Here is a 20,882-nt window from a genome sequence, read left to right on the forward strand (position 1 = left end):
ATGAAACAAACAATAACCAACGCTAGTTAAAAAGTCAAATTCCTAGGCTGTTTTGGTACTGAAACGTAAACGATTCATGGGGGCAAACTTTCTACATTGCTTACTGTTTTGCTGGAAGACCTAATTAGAGCATATGACAAAGAAGCAAAAGAAATTAGTGTTGGGAGACCACTTCAAACAACAGTTCATTTGTGTCGTGTGGCTTTCACAGACGATTTAGTAATATTTTGGAAGAACAAATGTTTAAGGACGCCTTGGAAAACTCCGCTAAAATGCATTTGGACCATAAATCTCATGCCGATAACTAAAATTCACCTCGATAGCGAGTCTTTAGTACCGCAGATACGGATTGTTGAAGTACCTCATATCAGATACATACGAGACATAGTCGAAACCTCCAGATTAAATGGAACAATTAACAAAAATAGAACATTTACATTACAAAAACCCTACATAATCACCAGAAGAAGATAAAAAAAAAAATTCAATATGCTGGAATACAAAACTAAGAAATGAGAACAATAATTATATCTGAATTATTATACTCGGCGGGAACATTAATTTTTAGAGCAGACCGGCAATTACAGATAAATAAAACAGCAGGAAAGAAGAATCGTACGAAAACCCTTTCGGACAGACGGAATCTGGGTGGCAAAAAATTCCACAAGTTATACAAACATTCTCTGAAAATCTCCGATGCTTTGTGGAAGAGCCTATTGAAATTTTATTGTACTTTGTCAGAATGAACAATAATCTGAAATGACTGAAAGAATTCTAGACTTTTCCCTCACGATCTAAGTGCAACAGGTTATTTGAAATTGTAAAGAGACATCGAAGAAACAGGTATCTTAGAGAACATTGTGTAAGAGGGAATTAAATTCAAAATTCCGTTGACAATCATCGATTTATCTGGGAAAAAAATGAAGCACTGGTCTTTATAAAACATGGACAGAATGGTGTTGAAAATACCCCCTGGTACGAAAAGAAACCTCTCTTAATAAAACGCGGCTTCAGTATTCAGAATTTCAGGCGTAGTTGTTTGCGACAGTTGATCGTACCAGGTGATTGGCGGGGAGCGAGCGTTCGCCGTGGTTGTTACCTGTGAAGTAGCAGCAGCAACAGAGCAGCAGCTTGGTCCAGACGGCGCGAGCTACTGGCTGCGGCGCGTCCCAGCCGCCGAATCAGTTGACCCGCGGCCGCCAGAGGCGCCACTGGTACCGCTGCCTGACGCCTGCAGGTCCCCGCAATCAAGGTCCCAGCACACTGCACAATGCACAGACAGCCCACTAAGAGTGACACCTGGGAAGTCTCGGTTCCACTGGAGCTTATGGAAGAGAACACAACCGAGCTAGCATTCGCATACAGTCCACCAGTGTTCATTATCGCTATGAGGGGAACAGAAGCGAACACGACTGAACGCGCTTAGTTTGGCAACCCTACGAAATCGGCGTTGTTGACGGGGCCAGCTTGGAGCATCAAGCTGAGAGGGGCGCCAAATGCACCCACGTGTTAAATGTGTGTACAGGGTGTACTGTAAGTGAAAACTGGCACAGAGGACACTATACAACAGAAGCAAAAACTTTGCAGTCCGCAAACAAGCCATTTGTGAGATACTATAACGGCTACGAGCTGCCACTTACTTCAGTATAGAACATTGTCCTAGTTAGTATCAATATACACTGATGAGCCAAAATATTATGACCATCTGCTTAATAGCTTGTTTGTCTGTCTTTGGAACGAAATACATAAATGATTCTATGTATCAGGGATCCGGCAGTTTGTTGGTATCTTTGTGGAAGTATGTACAGTTAGATGTCTATGCATAGCTCATATACACTACTGGCCATTAAACACGGAGATGACGTGCAACAGAAGCGAAATTTAACCGACAGGAAGAAGATGCTGTGATATGCAAAGGATTAGATTTTCAGAGCATTCACACAAGGCTCGCACTGGTGGCGACACTTACAACGTGCTGACATGAGTAAAGTTATTTCTCATACACAAACAGCAGTTGACCGGCGTTGCCTGGTGAAACGTCGTCGTGATGCCTCGAGTAAGGGGGAGAAATGCGTACCATCACGTTTCCGATTTTGGTAAAGCTTGGATTGTAGCCTATCGCAATTGCGGTTTATTGTATCGCGACATTGCTGCTCGCTTTGCTCTAGATCCAATGACTGTTAGCAGAATATGGAATCAGTGGGTTCAGAAGGGTAATACGGAATGCCGTGCTGGATTCCAATGGCCTCATGTCACTTACAGTTGAGATGACAGGCATCTTATCTGCAGCTGGTAGGTGTGGCCAAGAGATTCTAGGCACTCCAGTCTGGAACCGTGCGACCGCTACGGTCGCAGGTTTGAATCCTGCCTCGGGAATGGATGTGTGTGAGGTCCTTAGGTTAGCTAGGTTTAAGTAGTTCTAAGTTCTAGGGGACTGATGACCTCAGATGTTAAGTCCCATAGTGCTCAGAGCCATTTGAATCATTTTTTTGCATGGTTGTAACAGATCGTGCAGCCACGTCTCGATCCCTGAGTCAACACATGGGGACGTTTGCAAGACAACAAACATCTACATGAACAGTTCGACGACTTTTCCAGCAGCATGGACTATCAGCTCGGAGACCATGGCTGCGGTTACCCTTGACGCTGCATCACAGACAGGAGCGCCTGTGATGGTGTACTCAACGACGAACCTGGATGCACGAATGGCAAAACATCATTTTTTCGGATAAATCCAGGTTCTGTTTACAGCATCATTATGGTTGCATCCGTGTTTGGCGACATCACGGTGAATGCACATTGGAAGCGTGTATTCGTCATCGCCATACTGGCGTATCACCCGGCGTGATGGTATGGGTGTCATTGGTTACACGTCACAGTCACCTCTTGTTAGCATTGACGGCACTTTGAACAGTGGACGTTACATTTCAGATATGTTACGACCTGTGGCTCTACCCTTCATTTGCTCTCTGCAAAACCCTACATTTCAGCAGGATAATGCATGACCACATGTTGCAGGCCCTGTACGGGCCTTTCTGGAGACAGAAAATGTTCGACTGCTGCCCTGGCCACCACATTCTCCAGATCTCTCACCAATTAAAAAGGTCTGGGCAATGGTGGTCGAGCAACTGGCTCGTCACAATACGCCAGTCACTACTCTTGATGAACTGTGGTATCGTGTTGAAACTGCATGGGCAGCTGTACCTGTACACGCCATCCATGCTCTGTTTGACTCAATGCACAGACATATCAAGGCCATTATTACGGCCAGAGGTGGTTGTTCTGGGTACTGATTTCATAGGGTCTATGCACCCAAATTGCGTGAAAATGTAATCACATGTCAGTTCTAGTATAATATATATGTCCAATGAATACCCGTTTATAATCTTCATTTCTTCTTGGTGTAACAATTTTAATGGCCAGTAGCGTAATTCGCATAACCGACGGGCAGCTGATTTGTGTACAAGGTGATGGCACGTCTGACAGTGACCTATATGGGTTCCGTAGGATTTACATCAGGCAAATTTGGTTGCCGAGACATCAAAGTGAGTTCCATAAATGCTCCTCAGAACACTGTAAAACGGTTCTACCTTCAATACATGGACAGTTAAACTGCTCAAAGATGACACTGCCGTTGGGTAAGACATCAAGCATGAAGGGATGCAGGTGGTTGGCACCTGCCAATGTGTCTTCAATTCAGGTTCCATGCAAGTGCAGGAGAATGTCTCTCATAGCATAATACTGCTCCCACCAGCCTGTGTCCATGGTGTGCTGTATGTTCCGAACTACCGTACATCTCGATGATGGCGTTTGTGGAGACAACCAGTGACCTAGTGTAGCAAAAATGTGATACATCTGACGAGATGACACATTTCCAATGGTCGACGGTCGAATGCCCACTGAAATTGTAATTGATGATGTTGTTAGGTCAACATGTGAGCAAGTAGGGATGGTTTACTGCAGAGCTCTATGTTCAACTATGTACAATGAATTATGTGCTCCAAAACACTTGCATGTCATCAGCATTGTAGTCTTTTGGCAGATCACTATCACTATCTATCCTACTTTGCAGAATAGACAAGCCTCTGAATCCCACGTTGTGTGAAGAGTCGCGGAAGTCCATCCATTTAGGGCTAGTGTAGTTTCACTGTCTTTCTACCTCTTTCCGTAGATGCTCACGACAGTAGCACGTGAACATTTGACTAGGTTTACTGTATTCGTGATACTCATTCACAGCTCTGCCAATTTATCAAAGTCGCTTATGTCAATGGGTTTCGCAATTTTCCGCCTATATCTTCGCAAGAGTGATCCCCCACCTGTTTCTGCTCCACTTACACACTTTTCTTACTGTGTTGCATGCTTGTGACGCCACCAAGCAGCATGTAACATCACAGTGGGTAGTGACCACAATGTTTTGTCTTATCAGTATAATTCTCCCCTTCTAATTAGTCTGCATTTCACCAAAGTTCTCCATTAATGAGGTAGGTTTTGCTACTCCAGCAGTGCTGTACACTTTACTTATGAGATAACCACAGAAAAATCCACAGTACTGTGCTCAGGTAAACTCCCATTAGTAAGTTTGGTCATCAATACCACCCCTCTGTCCATTGTTCGCAATTAGGTTCCAGAATTCCTGGTTTAAAGCCATCTATTCAAATGAGGTGTTTTTGTTGCGATGTACCTATTGTTTTTGTCTAACTGATTCCCATTCCTAATTCTTCATTTCTGTTGGCTCGTTTTCTGTTCCTATTCCCCGCTTCAAAATTGTGGAGCACCAAAAGAGTGAATCGCAGCTTCCTAAATTATTCTCCTGTTATGTCCATACCTATATGTCTGTTTCTGTAGTCAGATTCTCTATTCTCATTTCTACCTCTCTATTAATATTAAAATCCCTTTCTTCTTCCTCTTCTTCAAAATCATTACTAAAATTTATTCTCCCATGATTTACTTAATTCCATTTCTGATCCCTCACCTTCATGTTAATAACTGCCAACACTGTGATTTTGACTAACATTTTTTTACAAAGACATAGTTCATCTACACAATTCATAGATTATTCACTCAGAATATCAGTCTCATGAACAAGTCCTCATTGCAGTCTCTCTGGCACTCTTCTCTTCAGGGCATCAATTTGTATCAATTCATCAAATGATTTATCTAAATGCACTAATCATTTCAATTAATTGTTAAAAAATTGTTTCATATTCTCAAAACATTCCCTATAATTTGACCTATTCAAAAATTCAGTTGCTGACCAAAATATATGCCAAAACTCTTTCTCAAATTTTATATAAATTAGTTTCTGTTATAACCTTTAATCAACAATAATTGCGTGGATATTCAAACACACTCACTTAGAAACAATAGCTGGTTACATGACAACAACTCAGTATCTCTTATTCAACTGCCGTGCCGTGACATGCGGCCGGCGCCGTTCGTAGCAGACGAGTTGCGGAGCGCCTCTATCGCCGTTTGCGCGTACTGTCGTGGCGGCGCTGTTAAATGTCGTGGCACTGTCACAACAGTTTCCAATTTAGAGCTCTCCAAGAGAGTGTTTGTCCTTCCAAGAACTTCCTAACAATCTTAACCTTATTTTTATCTGGCATTTCAGTAAAGTCTCATGGTGTAAATTGTCATCACCTGGAAAACTCTTCACAAGAAAAATTTGCCCACATGCCACCATTACTACTAAAGGATTTATTATTTCAATTCCACCTTGTTCTCAATTTTTATTGCATATTAGATTTTGTACATCTCAAAACTTCTCACCTGACTGTTTTGCAAGAAACTCAGTATAATGCAGTGTGTGAGCTGAAATTGATAGTTTACAATTAATTTATGCCACATATGTATGTGAGCAACAATGGAGGAGTTGAGCCCATGATGACATTTCAGTCTGTTCAAAACATTCTTGGTTGAACATCAAATAGGATGAGGACAGAGCAAGCAAAAAAAGCAATGACATGTGCCTCAAACATTTTGCCTATTAATGACAAAGAATCTGTGAGAGGAACCTTTGTAAAAAGTGATAGCACATAAAAGCCAACCAAATGGTCAGAACTGCTTAGACAGAGAGCCCCCATTCTATTGATAAACTCAGCTGAGTTACAGATATGATGTAGGCATTTTCTCACCAATGGTTTCAGCAAAGAAGCGAGATGTTGGTCTAAAGTGTTCCGCTGTTTCTCCTAATTGGATGAAATGGAACACTTTCCTTTAGAATTTTTGGAAGGCCATACAGTCATGGTGGTACACAACCATGTGGTCTTAAACTCTTGATGATCTTTTGAGGTAAGAAGGAGGAATTTAACTGTGCAGAAGTTTTCTTTTGCACACATGCTGTAGGGTTGTTATTAATTCTCCTGTAGGTAGAGGCACTTAGCAGACCATACATCTTATCATCAAGCACACTATGAGGTAAAAAAAGGTTGCATTATCTTTGTCAGCCTTCAACAGCACTACATCACTGTTCTCCTATTCATTTCATAGTGCAATCCCTTCTGCAGAGGTCCAGTTAATACATTGAGAAGGAGGTTTCAAAAGAGGATGGTGGGACTCCCTTCTTGTTTCTTCAGTAACAACTGAAGGAAGGCATTGTATGGCTTCTTCACAACTCCACTCACAAAACTAATTGAAGGGAAAAATCTGATTAACTATGATAATAGCTTCCAGTTGGAGAGTGTGTGGGACCCCATCATCTCCATGATTTGTTCTAATTGAAAATGACAGAGTGAGCCAACGCCCGTGGCGAGCAGTAACACAGAGGACAGCTGAGTTCAGCAGTTCCACCAGTGAGGGTTCTGCCACCATGAAGTGTGGTCCATCTATCAACTTGAATCCTGAAGCAGCGCACTACATAGGACAGAATTGAGCTAGTCTTCATCAGCCTCGATGGTTCGCTCACAGATGACTGGAAGGTGTCTGATCAAAATATCGCGCAATGAATTACACGATGACTGGCAGCAAGCCTGAAATTTGTTTCGACAATCAGTTTGCTGGTACAATTGTAAAATTCACAGAAGAAAGATATATTAATTTCTTCGCCTCTCATTTTTAACTGTGGTGCAGGTAATGTCTCATTTCCACCAAAAAAACAGTTGATGTGAGAGTAAATGTTTGCAGTCACACACACAAACCAACATGCTGATAACAGCAGCAGGCTGAACCTGTTCTACATTAGGTGCATCAAAAAGGTCATTTTTATGTGAAATTGCAGGACCTTTTTTTTTTTAAATATAAAATATAAGGGAATGCTTACCAAAAGACAGAAGATATATCAATTTCTGTAACTGTCAACATTAACTATGATATAGGTGATGTCCCATTTGCAGCAAAACTGCTGTCTAATGGAGAGTAAATGTTCATATCAATGCACCAATATGAAAATGCTGGGTACAAACAGAATGGGGGACCTTGTACTATACTTGGTATCTCACATAGGTCATATTTATGTGAACTCATAGAACACAATTTTTAAAACTATAAAACAGAGGGAAGTGCTGATTATAAGAAAGAGGATGAATCAAAGCCTGCAAATCTCATAATTAACTACAGTACTAGTTATGTCTGATCTGCACCAAAAATTTATTTATTTATTTTCTGTCTATATAACAAAAAGTTTTCGGATATTGTTAGGAAAATTTAGATTACATTACACATATACAGTAAAATATTTACATTCTTTCATAACAACATATGGATCACACACATGTCTGTACACATTATTTTTGAAAAGGGCACTACAAGTAGATTCCTCTATAGTGTAACACAATTCAGCTTGTATTTATAATAGTACAGTACACATAATACAGTGTATAATTACATTCTTTCATACCACTGATAGATCGGAGACATTGTCTATATACACTGTTTTCCAAGATGGCACTACAACTTAAAGTCCTCTATAGAGTAACAACACTTCTCTATTAATAATTGCTTCAGTCTACTCTTTAGCAAATTTAGATTTCACAGTCCATGGGAAAGTAAATCTTCACAACCACGTAATCTTAAAAACAAAGATGATGTTGTCTTTGCTTTTAGGTATATCTTTCCTACGTGGAATGTTTCCTTCTATTATAACCAACCACATAATCTAATGAACATGGCAGGGGACAATAGGAGGTAAAACCTTTTGATACATTTGGGGTATCAGATAGGTTATTCACACATGCATCTGCAGAATCAAATCATTAAAAATTATAAAAAAGGGGGAGATGTATACCAAAAGAAAGGAGATATATCAAGTTATGCACCTCTCGTAGTCAATAATGGTGAAGGTGATGTCTCATTCGCAGCAAGAAATGCAGTCAATGGGAGAGTAAATGTTCGCAACCACACGATCTGATAAACCTAATGGAGGACAACACAAGGAAAGACGTGTTATTACATTACATATACCAAATAGGCCATTTACAAGAATTTGCAGCATCACATTATTAAAAAATTACAAAAAAGAGGGGGAACATACCAAAAGATAGAAGATCTCTTAAGTTCTCCATCTCCCACAGTTAACTATGATGAAGGTGATGTCTCATTTCCAGCAAAAATACAGTTGATGGGAGAGCTAAGGTTCTCAACTGCGCAATCTGTTGAACCTAGTCAGATCAACAGAAGGAAGGTCTTGTTACTACAGGTTGTACACATAACGAGTCACAACACACACACACACACACACACACACACACACACACACACATAAACTTCCAGAAGCCAGTTATTAAAACTGTACAAAATTGCAATGAATATAGTAAAACAATAAAGATGTAGTAAGTTTTTACCTTGCGTAGTTAACTATGGTGCAGGCCATGTCTCATATCCAGCAAGAAACACAGTTGACGGGAGAACAATGTTCACAACCTTGCAATAAGAATAACCTACTGGGGACAAATGCAGGAAGATCAAATTACTACTTGTCATGCAGCAAAGAAGTCATGCACAAACCATCTTGCATAATTGAATTATTAAAGTTATAAAGTAGTGGTAGGTATGTACATATCAGAAGAATGAACATGTAATAAGTTCTGCAGCTCTCATTGTGAACTATGGTGGAGGTGATGTCTCATTTCCAGCAAGAAGCACAGTTGATGGGAGAGCAAACATTCACAACTCCACAATCAGATGAACATGCTGGGAACATCACAAGGAAGGTCCTGTTGCTACAGGTCGTACATGAAACAGGTGAAGCACATGCAAGCTTCCAGAATCGAATTATTAAAACTGTAAAATAGTGGGAGGTACATGCCAAAAGAATCAAAATGGGGAAGCTATGCAATCTCATAGTTAACAATGGTGCAGGTGATGTCTCATTTCGAGCAAGAAACACAGGTGATTCGAGAGTAAATGTTCCCAGCCACAGAATGATATGCACCTGCTGGGGACAACAGAAAAAAGGTGGAGTTATTTCAGGTCGTAGACCAATTAGGGCATGCACAAACAAAATTGCAGAATTGATTTGATAAAATTAGAAAAACATGGAAGATACAACTTTCATAGCTATCTGTGGAGCACATGATGAATCATATCCAGCAAGAAGCAGAGGTGGTGGGAAAGTATATGTTCACAACCACGCAATCAGAAGAACCTGCTAGGGACAATAGAAAGAAGGTGCTGTTACTAAATGCATTACACATTGTAGGTCATGCACACATGAAGTATGAGAAACAAATTATTAAAATTATAAAAAAATTAGGAGGTTCATACCAAATAATGAAGATTTAATAAGTTCTGCACCAATTATACTTAACTAGGGCACAGCTAATGTGTCATTTGTACCAAAAAACACAGTCAATGTGAGAGTAAATGTTCACAACTACACCATCAAATGAACCTACTGGGGCAACAGGGGAAAGTTCTTTTACTATATGTCATACACCAAATAGATTCCGCAAACACGAAATTTCATAAGTGAATCATTAAAATTATAATGAACTGGGAGGAGCTTACCAATAGAATGAATATGAAGTTAGTCATGCACCCCTCATATTTAACTTTGGAGCAGGTGATGCCCCATTTTCAGCAAGATACACAGTCGATGGGAAATTTAATGTTCACAACCATGCAGTCAAATGTAATTATTGGGACAACACAAGCCAGGACCCTTTACTTCATGTCATAAACAACATAGGTCATACAAAAATGAACTTTCTGAATCGAATTACTAATTTTATAAAAAAGTGGAAGATATAATCCAAAAGAATGAAAATGTAGTAAGCTCTCCACCTCTCAGAGCTAACTATAGTGCAGGTGATGTTTCATTTCCAGCAAGATACGCAGTCAATGTTCACAATCACACAATCAGATGAACCTATTGGGGCAACAGAGGGAAAGTCCTGTTACTACATGTTGCACACATAACAGTCATGCACACACACAAACTTTCCGAATTGGATCATCAAAATTATAAAAAATTGGGAGTTACATACCAAAATAATGATGTCATAAGTTCTGCACTTCTCATAGTTAACTATGGCACAAATTATGTCTCATTTGTACAAAGAAACACAGTCGATTTGAGGATAAATGTTCACAGGAATGCATTTAGCAAAACATGCTGGGACAAAAGAAGGAAGGTCCTGTTACTAAATGTTGTAAACCAAATAGAGATGCACACAAGAACATGCAGAGGCAATTATTAAAATTATAAAAAAAAGTGGGAGGTACACACAAAAAAAGATGTTGTAGTAAGTTCTGCACCTGTTAATGCACAATGTTAACTATGGCGGAGGTGATGTCTTATTTCTACCAGAAACAGAGTCAATGTGAGAGTAAATATTAACAAATACGCAATCAGATGGACCTGCAGGGAACAACACAATGAAGGTCATGTTACTAAATGTTGTACATGTAATAGTCAGTCAAAGATGAACTTTACAAATTGAACAATTAAAATTATATGCAGGTGGGAGGTGCTTACCAGAAGACGCGAGGTGCAGTTTGCTCTGTGGCTCTCTTAGTTAGATATGGTGCAGGTGATCTCTCATGCGCACCAAGAAACACAGTCAATGTGGGGGTAAATGTTCACAACCACGCAATCAGATCAACCTACCTGGACCAATAGAAGAAATGTCATTTTAGTAAATGCTGTAGACGTAATAGTCATGCACACATGAAGGTTCTGAAATGAACTATTAACATTATAAGGTGGTGGGAAATGCTTACCAAAAGAAACAAAGTCTAGTTTGTTCTGCGGCAGTTGTTGTTGGATATCATGCATGTGATCTCTCTTTTTCATCTAGAAAAACAGTCAATGCGGGAGTAAATGTTCACAATCACACAATCAGATGAACCTGCTGGTAACAAGAGAAGGAAGGTCCTGTTACTAAATGCTGTACATGTATTAGTCATGCACACATCAAATTTTGAAAACAAATTATAAAATTATAGGGAGTTGCTCTCCAAAAGAAAGAAGGTGTAGTTTGTTATGTGGCTCTCATAGTTAGATATGGTCAGGTGATCCTCCTTTTGCACCATGAAACACAGTCAATGTGAGACGAAATGTTCTCAATCACGCAGTCGGATAAACCTTCTGGGAACAACACAAGTGAGTCCCTGTGTTCACATATATGAACATTACAAATCAAATTATTAAAATATAAGGAGGTGTCATGTTCTTAAAAATAAAAAAAAATAAATAATAAAAAATTAAAAAAGAAGGTGTAGTTCATTTTTCGGCTCTCATAGCTAGATATGGTGCAGCTGATCTATCATTTGCACCAAGGAACACAGTCGATGTGGGAGTAATTGCTCAGAACCATGCAATCAGATGGAAATGCTGGGAACAGCAGAAGGTAGGTCCTGTTAGTAAATGCCGTATATGTAATAATAATAAATATCAAATTTACAAATCAAGTGATTAAAAGTATAACTAGGTAGAAAGTGATTACGAAAAACAAGAAGATGTATTTTGTTCTGTAGGTCTCATAGTCTGATATGGTTCAGGTGATCCATTATTAGAACCAAAAAACACAGTCTATGTCTGAGTAAAACAATCACAACTGCCCAATCAAATCAATCTGCTGGGAACAATAGAAGGAAGGTCCTGTTACTAAATGCTGTAGATGTAATATTCATGCACACATGAACTTCACAAATTCAATTATTAAAATTATTAGTGGTTTCAAGGTGCCTACTAAAGGAAAGAAGGTGCAGTTTCTTATGTTGCAGGTAATCTATTTTTGCACCAAGAAACACATTCGAATTGAGAGTAATTGTTCACAACCACACAATCAAATGAACCTTCTGGGATCAACAGAAGGTATGTTTTATTAATAAATTAATAAATAAATAGTCATGCACACTTGAATTTAACAAATTGAATTATTAAAATTTAAAGCAGTTCAGAGGTGTTTACTAAAAGGAAGGAGGAGTAGCTTGTTCTGCAGCTCTTGTAGTTATATATGGTGCAGGTGATCTCTGATATGCACCAAGAAACACTGTCAGTGTGAGAGGAAATGTTCACAAAAACACACTGAGACAGACCTGCTGGGAACAACAGAAGGAAGGTCCTATTGCTAAATGTGGTACATGTAAAAGTTATGCTCACATGAAATGTACTAATCGAATTATTATAATTATCAGTAAGTGGGAGATGCTTAAAAAAAAATGAGGTCCAGTTTATTCTGCAGCTGTTGTAGTCAGATATGGTGCAGGCGATTCTCCATTTGAACCAAAAAGACAGTTGATGTGAGAGAAAATGTTCACAACCATGGCATCTGATGAACCTGCTAAGAAAAAAAGAAGCAAGGTCATATTACGAAATCCTGTACATATAAAAGTCACACACACATGAGCTTTAGAAAACGAATTATTAAAATTATTACTAAATGGGAGACCCTTACTAAAAGAAATGAGGTGTAGTTTGTTCTGCAGATCTTGTAGTTACATATGAGAAAGGTGATCACTCATTTGCACCAAGAAGCAAAGTCAATGCAGGAGTTACTGTTCACAACCACGCAATCAGATGATCTTGCTGGCATCTACAAAAGGAACATCCTATTTCTAAATGCTGTACTTGTAATAGTTGTGCACACATGAACTTTACAAATCGAATTATAAGTAGGTGGGAGGTGCTTACGGAAAAAAAAAGAAGGTCTAGTTTATTCTGCAGCTGTTGTGGTTAGATACAGTGCAGGTGATCTCTCATTTGCACCAAGAAACCCAGTAAATGTGAGAGTAAATGTACACAACCATTCAAAATGGGAGGTGCTTAACAGAAGAAAGAAGGCCTAATTTTTTCTTTTGTTTTCGTAGTTAGATATGGTGCAGGTGAACTCTGCTTTGCGCCACAAAAACTGTCCATACGAGAGTAATTCATCACACCCAGGCAATCAGATGAACCTGCTGGCAACAACAGAAGGAAGGTCCTGTCAGTTAACATTGTACATGTAATAGTGACATACAAATACACTTTAAAAAATGAATTACGAAAACCATAAGTAGGTCTGAGGTGCTTACTAAACAAAAGAAGGAGTAGTTTGTTCTGTGCCTTTCGTAATTAGATGTGGTGCAGGTGGTCCATCATTAAACTAAAAACCAGAGTTTATGTGAGAGTAAATGTTCACAACCACACAATCAGATGAACCTTCTGGGAACAAAAGAAGGTTTGTCCTGTTACTAAATGCTGTAAATGTAATAGTCACACACACACAAACTTTCCGTAATGAATTTACAAAATTATAAGGTGATGGGACTTGCTTCAGAAAATAAAGGAGATGTATTTTTTCTGCTGTTCTGGTACTTAGATATGGTACCAGTGATCTCTCATTTGTCTCAAGAAACACAGTCAATGTGTGAGTAACGATTCAGATTAAAGCAATCGGGTGAACATACTAGGTACAACAGAAGGAAGATCCTGTTACTAAATGTTGTACATGTAATAGTCACACACATGTGAACTTAACAAAAGGAATTATTAAAATTATAAGTAGGTGAGAGGTGGTTACCAAAAGAAAGAAGGTGTAGTTTGTTCTGTGGCTCTTGAAGTTAGATATGGTAAGGGTTATGTCTCATTTGCACCAAGACACTGAACTGATGTGAGAGTAAATGTTCATAACCACGCATTGAGATGAACTTGCTTAGTAACACAGAAGAAAAGTCCTGTTACTAAATGCTGTACATGTAATAGTCACTTACACCTGGACTGTTGTGGTTAGATACACCTGGACAAATTTAATTATTAAAATTCTTTGTAGGTTGGAGGTGCTTCCCAAGAGAAAGAATGTGTACTTTGGTCTGTGCCTTTTGTAGTTAGATATGATGCAGGTGATGTAACATTTGCATCAGGACACACAGTCGATGTGTCACTAAATGTTCACAACCACACAATCAGATGAACATGCTGGGAAAAACAGAAGGAGGTTCGTGTTATTAAATGATGTACATGTAATAGTCATGCACACATGAACTTTACAATTTGAATTATTAAAATTATAAGTAGGAGGTGCTCACTAAAAGAAAGAAGGTGTACTTTTCTCTGTGGGTCTCTTAGATATATTTTAGGTGATCCATCATCAGCACCAAAAATCACAGTCGATGTCACAGTAAATGTTCACAACCACGCAATCATGTGATCCTGCTGGGTCCAACAGAAGGAAGTTCCTGTCACAAAAAAAGCTGTACAAATAATAGTCATGCACACATGAACTTTACAAATTGAAATATTAAAGTTGTAGGTAAGTGAGAGTTACTTGAAAAAAGAAGAAAGGTAGGGTTAGTTCTGTGGTTCTCATAGTTAGATACGGTACAGGTGATCTCCCATTTACACCAAGAAACATAGTCAATGAGGGAGTAATTGTTAACAAGCACACAACCACATTAACTTTTTGGGAACAACAGAAGGAAGGTCCTGCTACTTAATGTGTACATGTAATAGTCACACACACTTGAAATTTACACAGTAAATGCTTAAAATTATAAATAGGTGGGAGAGGATTACCAAAAGGAAACAAGGTGCATATTTTCTGTGATTTTGGTTGTTAGATATATAATTTTCCATGGGTCCCTTGGAGAGGAGTTTCTGGGATGTGGAAAGAGTCCCCCCCCCCCCCCCCCCCCCGCCTCAGACAGATGGATATTGTACAATTCTAATACAGACAGAGTTATGAGCTATAATCCTTGTGAAGATTTTCATCGATGGAGTAGAAGGAGTTGACCAACAGGAAGTTCTTTAATTCACTCTGAAACCGATCTTTATCGCTTACAGGACCTCTGATATGCTCTGATAAGTTATTGATTATATGAGCACCCATGTATTTGACTCCTTTTTGTACTAATGTTAAGCTGTTATAGTCCTTATACAGATTGTTTTGGTTCTGGTATTATAATCATGTTTTGCACTATTTTGCGTAAAAAGAGACATGTTGGAAATGACAAAGGACATCAATGAGTATATGTACTGAGAAGTAGTAGTTAGTTTCTTAAAGAAGTCTCTGCATGATGATCTAGGACTGACGCCAGAAATAATTCTAATGACTCCTTTCTGAATTTTCAAAATGTTCTCTTTGTGAGAGAAGTTTCCCCAAAAGATGATTCCATAACTCATTAGTGAATGGAAGTAGGCTGAATAAACTAACTTCTTCATTTTTAAATCACCTATTTCTGCTATCATGCATACTGCAAATGTAGCTGAACTAAGGTGTTTCATTAAGTCTAGAGTGTGAGTTTTCCAATTTAGGTTGTGGTCAATTTGTAGCTCTAAAAATTTGACAATGTCTACAGCTTTAATTTCATTGTTTGAATACATTACACTTATAGGGTCATGTATTCTTTGTGAGGCACTAAACTGTATGTACTGGGTCTTGTCAAAATTCAGTCCATTTTCTGTGAACCACCCACTGACACTTACAAATATTTCATTATCTGATTGTTCAGTGAGGTCACGGGTACTGTTTTTCATACGAATACTTGTATCATCTGCAAATAAGACAAAAATTGCATTTTGTGATACTGCACGTGGAAGGTCATTAATATGTAATAAGAACAACACGGGACCTAAAATAGAGCCCTGAGGCACACCTTGTCTGATGGTTTCATTTTTTGAAAGACTATTAGAAATCTCTTTCAGTGAGGTAGGATATAAATGAATTTTGTCAAACTTAAATGCATTTTTTAAATATTTTAAGCTGTCTTATGAGGAACTATGCAAACCTTAGTTGTCTGCTACTGAAAGGCAAAAGTTGTTGAAAGTGTCTGCAATTTTGGAGATATCTCTAATAAACTCATTATTTACATTAAACATAATTTCCTCATTTGCCTGATTAGTCTGTCCTGTTACACTTTTTAATATGTTCCGTATAGTTTTTATCTTGTTATTAGAGGCATTTATTTTCTTGAAAATAAATACATTTTGAGGTTCTGATTCTTTGTTTAGAATATTCATCATTTTCCCTTGATATTAAGTATAGTCTTCTTTTTGTTTTTCAAGATACTTTTATTCCATTTGCAATCCAAGATTTTGAAACATTTAAGCTATTTGCTTTTCAATGTGACATATGGCCGCATTAGAGAAACAGTTATATTTTTCATTTATCCCAGGTGAATTGTATACATTTTTCAAGTCTGTATTTCTCAAACAGTTTTTTATACCTTCAATTCCTGTTTCATTTATTATTTGTATAGTTTCCCACTTCCTGTTATCAGTTGAATCAGACCCCACTATATTAAATGTAAGCAACTGGACATCATGATCTCAAAGGCCATTAAATACTGGACTTATACTATGATTTGCTAGTGTGGTAGTATCTATGAAAATGTTATCAATAGCAGTGCTGCAGGTACCCATACACATGGTTGGAAACTGTACTAAGGGAATGAGATTATAAGAAGTGGTAAGAGACTATAGTATGGATCTTGAGTGACTATCCTACAGAAAATTTAAATTAAAATCTCCACTTAGTATGAGTTCATTATTTTTAGAAGTTAAGAAATTTAATTCTGCATCAATCTGTTTAGTGAACAGCCAGAAATTATCAGTTGGAGCCCTGTAAATTGTGACTATAATTATTTTTCTTTTGTGTGTTTCTACTTGTGTGGCACATGCTTCAAAATGCTTATCATGACAGTATTTAAGAATGTCAGTGTTTTTATAATTGTAACCCTTTCTAATGTAAGTGGCAACTACTCCTTTCTCTATCTCTTTTCTACAATACTTTGAAGCTATGGTATATCCTATATTAAGCATTTCAGTTTCACTACCTAAATGATGTTCAGACATATAAATACTATCAACGGGATTTGTAGACTGTAGCTTATCTAAACAGATCTGAAATTCGTTAATTTTGTTTTCTAAACCTCTGATATTTTGATGTAGTAAATTTACTGTTACTTTTTTTTGTCTTCACAAGTATTATGATTAACATTTTCAGATACATCTTGTTACAATATTGAATGTGTAGATAATGAGCTCGGTTGTTGCTACACTTCGATAGCTTAGCATCTCCCCATAAACTCGGACTCTTTGGTAAATTATTACACTTTGGATTATAACCAGTGATCTCTCATTTGCACCAAGAAACTCACACAATGTGAGAGTAAATGCACACAACCATGGAATCAGATGATCCTGCTGGGAACAACACAAGGAATGCGTTGTTATGAAATTATGTAGATGTAATAGTGATTCACACATGAATTTCCCAAAAGGAATTATTAGAATTATAAGCAGGTGGGGAATGCTTACCAGAGGAGAGAATGTGTAGATTGTTCTGCTTTTCTTGTATCTAGGTATGGTGCAAGGGATCTCTCACTTACATCAACAAAGAACCTCAATGTGAGACTAATCATTCACAACCGTGCAATCAGATGAACCTGCTGGGATCAACAGTAGAAAGGTCCCGTTACTAAGTGCTGTAGATGTAATAGCCACACACACATGAACTTTCCACAAAGAATTTTCAGAATTATAAGGTGATGAGAGTTGCTTAAGAAAATAAAGGAGATGTATTTTGTTCTGCAGTTCTCAAAGTTATACATGTTGCAAATGATCTCTCATTTGCACCAAGAAAAACAGTCAATGTGAGAGTAATTATTCACAATCATGCAATCAGGTGAATCTGGTGGGGACCACATAAGGAATGTCCAGTTACTAAATGCTGGAGATGTAGGAGACACACATACAAGGACTTCACAAAAAAATTATTAAAATTATAATGAGGTGGTAGTCATTACCAGAAGAAAGAAGGTGTAGTTTGTTGTGTGGTTCTCGTAGTTAGATATGGTGAGTGGGATTTCTCCTTTTCTCCAAGAAATTCAGTCGATGTGAGAGCAAATTTTCAGAATAACTCAACCAAATAAAATTTTCAGAATAAGTCAATCAGATAAAGCTGCTGAGTACAACAGAATGAAGGTCCTGTTACTAAATGCTGTACATATAATAGTCATGCACACATGAACTTTACAAATCGAATTATTAAAATTATAAGTAGATGAGAGATGCTTACAAAAACAAAGAGGGTGTAGTTTTTTCTGTGGCTCTGTTGGTTAGATGTGGGGCAGTAGACCTTTCATTTGCACCACAAAACACAGTCGATGTGAGAGTAAATGTTCACAACTGAACAATCAGATGAACTTGGTGGGAAGAAGAGAAGGAAGGTCCTGTTACTAAATGCTGTTAGTCATGCAAAAGTGAACTTTACAAATTGTATTATTAAAATTGTAAGTAGGTCAGAGGTGCTTAACAAAAGAAAGAAGGTGTTTTTTCTTCTGTGGCTCTCTTAGTTAAATATGTTTTAGGTGATACATCATTAGAACCAAAAAACACAGTTGATGTGAGATGAATTGTTCACATCAATACAATCAGATGAACCTGCTGGGTACAACAGAACGAATGACTAATTACTAAATGCTGATATACAACAGCCACATAGACATGAACTTTACAAACAGAATTCTGAAAATTATAAGTAAGTGGGAGATGATTATCAAAAGGAAAGAAAGTGTAGCTTGTTCTGTGGTTCTGGTAGTTAGATATGGTGCTGATGATCTTTCATTTTCAAAAAGAAACACACTCAATGTGACAGTAAATTATTACAACCACACAATCTGACAAACCTACTGGAACAACAAAATGAAAGTCTTGTTACTAAATGCTGCGCATGTAATAGTCATGCACACATGAACTGTAAAAACAAATTATTAAAATTATAAGTAGGTGGGTGGTACTTACCAAAAGAAAGAACATGTAGTTTGTTCTGGTGCTCTGTTAGTTAGATATATCTTAGGTGATCCATCATTAGAACCACAAAACACAGTTGATGTGAGATGAATTGTTACACTAAGTTTACGAATGTGACACTACTGGATACAGACAGGTATGAGAGACACTGCTTCACAAAGCATGGACTACATCTAAATCAGTTTGGCAAAAATAAACTAGCAGCAGACATTGGAAAAGCTTTTCATGAAATAATAGGCCTAAACAATAACGATCACGAAAGCAGACCAGTTATAGCCCTAACTAACGAGGGAAACTAGTGAGCTGGGCCAACTCTAGCAGGATTTGGTCCAGTAACAAAAATCTGCAACAAGTAATTAATACACAAACGAAAGTTCACTCAAACAGCAATACAATTAAAGACAAACAAAAGTTAACAGTGTTTCATCAGAACATAAGAGGCCTATACTGCAAGCTGGATCAGTTCACAGCAAATATAGAAGACACAAAAGGTATAAACAGTGCCCACATTCTGTGTCTAACAGAACACCACATCACTGCTGGTATTGAAGTCGTCCCTATTAGAGTGCTGCAACGCTCCATGTTTGACCGGTCATGGCTCGCCTGTTGACGTGGGGACCGAGCAGCTCGTGTCCGGTCCCATATGACTCGGCTCGGTCACGTACTCGCCCCATGTCTGATGTCCGGATTCCGGACACGCGGATAACCGAGCATGACCGGTCACCGCTGACGTCTCACCTCGCCTCGCCACGGCTCGCTGCTCTGTACTGTACAAATCCAACGCCTCTCTCTCTCTCTCTCTCTTTTAATACAAAAGTAACGTTTCCAAGAACGGGTACGTTACACAGCTAAATTCATAGAGCACTTTCTATTATAATATTTACTCCTGTCTTCCTAACGTCCAGGAATTTTGTTGTAAATAAAACATTGATCACAAGAGACCAATCTGTGTTAATGTAATGAAATGCACCTCTCGTAGTAAGATATGGTGAATGTGATCTCTCATTTGCAATAAGAAACACAGTCAGTGTGACAATAAATTTTCACAACCATGCAATCAAATGAACCTGCTGGGAAAAAAAGAAGGAATGTCCTGTTACTAAATATTGTACATGTAACTGTCACACAGACATGAGCTTTTAAAAGGAACTATTAAAATTATGAGGTATGTACACAAAGTAAGTTCCATTTGGTTCTATACAACAAATGTGTACAGGTGCAAAAAAAATATTTATTGTACAAAAATCTACAAGTGTTAAGCTACATTTCTACATAGCTTTCGAAATTTTGTAGACACTTGTCTTAGTGCGTCACAAGTTTTTGTATGCCTTCTTCATAGAAGGGTGTTGCCTGTGTATTCAACCCTGTGGTATCATGTTCTTTCAGCTTGCCATCATCTTTGAAGTGTTGACCACCAAGGACAGATTTCAGGTGTAAGAAGAGATGAAAGTCATTAGGAACGAGGTCTGGGCTGTACGGAGGATGATCAAATGCATCCCAGTGAAATTCCCTGAAGAGTTGTTTGGTCACATTCATCATGTGAAGTTGGGCATTATTGGGGAGAAAAACAACAACTTTTGATAGTAATCCTTGGCACTTGTTCAGTGTTGTGCAGTGCAGTTTCTTAACGGTCTCATAGTAACCATGTGCATTGATTGTTTTGCCTTGTGGTAAGAAATCAATCAACAAAATGCCATTTCTGTCACAAAAAATG

The 20,882-nt window shown here is 38.1% G+C and overlaps 1 protein-coding gene across 1 annotated transcript in view; it reads right to left on the reverse strand.

The window, feature by feature from the left end:
- Positions 1–1,196, reverse strand: part of LOC124788311 (spondin-1) — a 214,498-nt gene extending 213,302 nt beyond the window's left edge. The window contains exon 1 of the mRNA XM_047255546.1: positions 1,100–1,196. The gene's annotated coding sequence lies outside the window, so the exon portion shown is untranslated. The remainder of the gene's footprint in view (positions 1–1,099) is intronic.
- Between the last annotated feature and the right edge of the window lie 19,686 nt (positions 1,197–20,882).

This window comes from Schistocerca piceifrons, chromosome 3 (genome assembly GCF_021461385.2).
Source record: "Schistocerca piceifrons isolate TAMUIC-IGC-003096 chromosome 3, iqSchPice1.1, whole genome shotgun sequence".
NCBI lineage: Eukaryota > Metazoa > Arthropoda > Insecta > Orthoptera > Acrididae > Schistocerca > Schistocerca piceifrons.